General features: G+C 41.0%; 1 pseudogene across 1 annotated transcript; it reads left to right on the top strand.

Moving 5' to 3' along the window:
- The first annotated feature begins 737 nt into the window (after positions 1-737).
- Positions 738-2,046, top strand: LOC143605374 (protein PMR5-like; annotated as a pseudogene). Its single transcript, XR_013148507.1, has 4 exons — positions 738-1,178; positions 1,289-1,441; positions 1,527-1,705; positions 1,866-2,046. The product of XR_013148507.1 is annotated as a protein PMR5-like (transcript).
- Positions 2,047-5,899: the final 3,853 nt, after the last annotated feature.

Raw genomic sequence — 5,899 nt, 5'->3', positions numbered from 1 at the left:
ATATCCCACCAATAGCAAAATATAATATCATAAATACACAAATCTAGTTGAAACAAATCACCGTCAAATTATATCATTATTTCATATCATCATCAGTATATCCCACCAATAGCAATGCTATGGTAGGGTCTGAGAAGGGTAAGATGTAGACAGCCTTACCTCTATCCCATAGGGATAGAGAGGCTGCTTCCGGTGAGACCCCCGGCTCGATAGTAGTTTTGAATCAAGCCTTGGACATAAGACACATAACACTCAATCATCGGGACACCGGCTGATTGATGCATGTGCCCTTGTCTTTCGGCTATCAACGCCACCACATGATGCCTGATTAACCTTCCGTCACTTTTAACGTTATTTTCACGTGATTAGTAAAATAACGTCAAAATTAGTGCAATTTTACTTTTGCCAACCCAAGGGTTCACACATATATACATTATATGTGCGCACCGCAAGCAGGGCGTAAAACAAGGGCACATGCACCAATCAGCCGGTATCCCGATGATTGAGTGTTATGTGTCTTATGTCCAAGGCTTGATTCAAAACTACTATCGAGCCGGGGGTCTCACTGGAAGCAGCCTCTCTATCCCTATGAGATAGAGGTAAGGCTGTCTACATCTTACCCTCCTCAGACCCTACCATAGCATTGCTATTGGTGGGATATACTGAGTACGATGATGATGATGATTTCAGCTTCCATTTAATAATCCTATCCTCCTATATAATATACTACTATTTTCCCATAGCTCAAAACATTATATAAAACCGGTCCGATCCGACACACGTGAAGGGTGGAACCATTTCACCACTCTTTCCAATCAAAGAAACAAAAATATCCATCCCTCTTTCTTTCTTTTACTCTTCTTCCCACAAATACAATGGCCTTTGTATCTACCAAATGTCTTTTAATCTCGATTTCAATCATATTGCTCTTAGGTTTCACTTCAGCCTACTTGCTAGTACATCATCTCCACAACAATGACCACAACCATCCTCACTCACGCCCGATCTTACAAGGCAACAACTCCCAGTGCTCACTCTTCATGGGCTCCTGGGTCCACGACGACTCATACCCGGTCTACCAGTCCGCTTCTTGCCACGTTATCGATCCGGACTTTAACTGCCAAATGTACGGATTACCTCAAGTACCGGTGGCAGCCCGCTAATTGTGAGCTACCCAGGTCAGTAATTTAAATGGGTTTTAGATTATTATTATTATTGTTGTTGTTGTACTTTGTGCATTGAATGTTGTACTTTGTGGGTTAATTAATTTAATAAATAATTTGACTAGGTTTAATGGGCTGGTGTTCTTGGAGAAGATGAAGGGTAAAACGGTATTATTTGTGGGGGACTCGTTAGGACGGAACCAATGACGTGGTCATCGGTGCCACGTGTCGCTACGCAAGTGATGAGAGGATACCCGCTTTCTACATTCAAGTTTGTGGTGAGTGAATTTCAGCCGTTGGATCTTCAATTATTGTACTGTGGGTTGTGGAGTTAACGCGTTTGATGTCTATTTGAACGGACAGGATTATGATGTGACGTTGTCGTATTACAAGGCGCAGTATTTGGTGGATATTGATTCCGTGGGCGGGCGGAGGGTGCTTAAACTGGAGGATATATCGGAAAACGCAAGGGCGTGGACAGGTGCCGATGTTCTGTCGTTTAATACGGGTCATTGGTGGAGTCATACCGGGGCTACACAAGGGTTAGTATTGTCATTTTACATGTTCCTAATAGTCGGGGCGGACTTACCCTTGTGGTATAAAAAAATACTTTATTTTGTGAAAATGCTGACCGACCCATGTGAGTATATAACGATAGTGCATTTGATTGAAGGGTGGGTTAATATTTAATATATGGTGCAGGTGGGATGTGATGGAATCCGGGGGATCGATTTACCAGGATATGGATCGTATGGTTGCGATGGAAACTGCGGTGAGGACGTGGGGCCGATGGGTTGATTCCAATATCGACACCAGTAGAACCAAAGTTTTTTTTCAGTCATTCTCGCCTACTCACTACATGTATGCGCCCTTCGTTCGTTAATTTGATTTAATCTGTCATGCCACATGATATCATGGGGTGTTTGGTTTGTGTTTTGATACCTCTGTCATGTGATGTCTGTATGGTTATAACATGGGAATATGTGATGTTTGGATGACCATAAGTTTAGAACTTTAGATACACTGAATCACTGATTATTCTTTTAGTTATTTAGGGATTAAGATTTAGTTTCACTTACCTAATTTTTTGACATATCATTATTTTCCAAAAAAGAATATCATCTTATCATTAATTCTTAAACTATATTAATTATTTATTAGTACTATTATTATGTATTTATTACAACTTCAAACACACAAGTGCACCATTTTCTAGTTTTGTTTTAGTAAAATGTAGTTTCATCCATTGTCTTGAGCCCATCTTCCACGTTATTTGTGGCACTTGCATCTGGACCGTGATTAACCTCATAAGCCGAATCAGGGGCGGACCCACATAGTGTGGATCGGGGTCCCGGGACACCAATGTTTTTTAAAAATTTATTAGAAGCGGTATATTAAATTTTTTGAGGACCCCATAAGATTTAATACTTGGAACCCATACTATTAATGTTGATGTGGTCTGGTGGAAAGTCCCTTGTTTTATCTTTGATAGGTCATGGGTTCAAGTCTTACAAGGCTCAGTTTTTGGTTTTTTGTGTTAATTTTTAGTGTTAATCAATCATTTGATTGCTAATGTTGCAATGATAACTTTGGAAACATTCAAACACCTCTAAAATACATATCATTGTTTTCAACTTTATGCATGGTTTTCTTTAGAAACATTCAAACACTTTAAAATATCAGTTTTATTTTTCACTAGTTTAAGTTGATGGTTTTCAACACATGCTTATGAAAGGGTGGATCTAGGTTCTATCTCAAAAATGTTTAAGAAAGGGAAAACAAAGTGTTTATGTGTCAACCCGACCCATTTTGACCCGTTCAGGTAGTGATGATTGAAAAGAAAGTTTTATTATGATATTGTTTTTTATTATGTTCTTCGCCACAACCCTACCTGAACAACGACCGACCCGAAAAATTTGAACACCGAAAATATGGGACCCCATTGGCAAAAAATCCTGGGTCCGCCACTGAGCCGAATCATGAACTCCAAGAGCAGTTCTGCCTGAAGGGTCAAGATGGTTAGACCATGCAGCATCCCATTCAATTGCTTTAGCAGTGCTGCAAGCCACACTTGCACCACCCGGCACGGTTAAGATAGCAGGATTCTGAAACCAAAATGAAACAAGTCAAAACAATGATCTGAGGCACTTGAAACAAACCACAATGAAGTAACCGAGACCTGAGGGAAAAAGCGTTCAAAGATCATCCGGTAGTAGTATGCTTCTTTTGTCTGTGGCGTGTTGTGAGGGAAGATATGTGCCGCGTTAAGCATCATCTTATCGGTCACCTGAATAACAGTTAATTATATCAAGCACTAGAGTATTGTTTGTAGTAGAAACATAATAAAATCTTTATGTAATGCTTGTCGGTACGTGAACGATCTTCGGATATTGCACGTATCGCCAAGGATAGTGATTGTCAAGTGGTTGTTAGTGTGTATGTATTCTATGATGTGACTTGCTTATTATGTAAATATTGTATTGATATAAAGTGTGCTGTAGACAAGTAGGGGTAGATTGTGATAGAAGTGGCAGAGTCTAGTAAGAGTGTTAGTGGCATGACGATAGTACGTGGTAGGGTAAGCCTATACGTGACTTCGTTATTAAAGTGGCATGGTGGCATAACGATATTCGTTATTAAAGTGGCATCAAGTGGCATAAAGTGGCATAAGTGGCTAAGCTGTAGGGGTAATTAAGAGGCTAAGCTATAGGGGTAATTAAGTGGTTAAGCAGTGGCATGTTAGACTGTGGACTATGTGTCTTCGGATACGTATATATTGTATGTAGTGGTTGTATGATAAGTTGCTTGATTAACTAGAACTCACTCAGCGTAGCTGACTTTTAGTATGTACGCAGGTGAGTAGAATGAAACAGCTAGCTTGAGCGGGTACATGGTGGGCGAATAGGAGACTGGCATCTGAAGACTCCAGATGTTTTAATGTAATTGACGTTTATTTTGAAAGACAAGAATGTTTAATGAAGGCAAGTTTTGGATTGCTGTAACGTTTCATGAAAGTTTTTATATTCCGCGAAAGTTTTAATGAACTCTGATTTGTAAGAACTGTGTTTATGAGTAAATCCGACGCGAAAGTAAGGCTACCGGGTTCGGGGCCTTACATCTTTACGCTTTTCTTTGTACTTAGAAAATGTTTTGATACTTGTATTTTTGTTTTGTAGGTTGTGCATCGGGTCTTCACGGACACATCATATGACGATGCCATGAGCGCAGCCCTCAACGCTTCTCATGAGGATGGGGAAAAGGCTGGCTTCCTGCTTGGTCTAGGGTTCGTTGAGAAGGGCATCCCGCCTTCCAACTTCCCTTTATATGATGTGGATACTGAAGCTGTATATGACCAAGCAGTGAACCAGTATGCCGCCTTCCCGCACCCGGTGGTGGAGAAGGTGAACGAAGTTGCTGCTGCTGATGATGGGCTAACCATTCTGAAGACCTTCCTTGAGCCGCCACAGCCAACTGATGGTGCGGGTACAAGTGGGTTTGGAGGGAGTGGCCCTGAAGCTTGATCTTTTAAATCCCTTCCCACTGTTAGGATAGATTTACGTCGTTGTATAGATTTATATTCTTGTAGGCGGGTAGATACCCGGCCATTCTTGTAACAGTTGAATTTTTATGGAATATAAATCTTTTGTGCGGGTAGGACCGTCACTCTTGCTTTATAAACGTTATACGACTTGCTCATGCATATTATAGTTTAATTTGGCACTTGTTTTGCCACATAAACAATATATGATTCGCTTGTGCATACTTTAGTTTAACTTAGCAATTTCTTAAGTACTTTGGATAAGTTAACCTTTCAACGTGGCAGAAATAGGTTAAAGTTTTGCTTCCTCTTTCGTGATTGTGCGGGTAAGACCGTCACTTTCACTTAGTAGGATGGCTAAACTTTACCTATATCTGACCTGCGTGGAGGTTTTCCTCATTTTTTCCTTAAGAGATTTTCTAAGTGTTCTGAATAAGTTAATCTTTCGACGCGCGGTTGTCAATAGGTTAATGTTCAGTTTCCTCTATCATGATTGTGCGGGTAGGACCGTCACTTTCATTTAGTAGGATGACCAAACTTTACCTATGACTGACCTGCGTGAAGGTTTTCCTCATCGTTTCCTTAGAAATTCTTGCCGTTTTTTGTGTTTATGCTGGTTTTGCCGCCGTCCGCACGCAACGAGTTTTCACATTTATGCGGTGAATACCGGCATATCAGTGTTTTGAATAAATTAACTGTTCGACGCGCGGTTGTCAATAGGTTAGTTCGGTTTCCTCTATCATGATTTGTGCGGGTAGGACCGGCACTTTCATTTAGTGGGATGACCGAACTTCACCTAAGACTGACCTGCGTGAAGGTTTGCCGTTTCTTGTGTTTATGCGGGTTTTGCCGCCTTCCACACGCAACGACTTACTTCCCCACTTATGTATGCGGTGAAGACCGGCATATCAGTGTTTTGAATAAATTAACCGTTCGACGCGTGGTTGTCAATAGGTTAGTTCGGTTTCCTCTATCATGATTTGTGCGGGTAGGACCGGCACTTTCATTTAGTGGGATGACCCAACTTCACCTATGACTGACCTGCGTGAAGGTTTGCCGTTTTTTGTGTTTATGCGGGTTTTGCCGCCTTCCACACGCAACGACTTACTTCCCCACTTATGTATGCGGTGAAGACCGGCATATCAGTGTGGAAAGTTCATAAGTATAAATGTAAGATTATCAGCGTCAATGTGATAGG

The sequence above is a fragment of the Bidens hawaiensis genome, unplaced genomic scaffold (assembly GCF_021521415.1).
Source record: "Bidens hawaiensis isolate Kalapana, Puna unplaced genomic scaffold, B.hawaiensis_p1.1 tig00069230_1, whole genome shotgun sequence".
Classification (NCBI taxonomy): domain Eukaryota; kingdom Viridiplantae; phylum Streptophyta; class Magnoliopsida; order Asterales; family Asteraceae; genus Bidens; species Bidens hawaiensis.
This window is presented reverse-complemented; position numbering and strand designations above follow the sequence as displayed.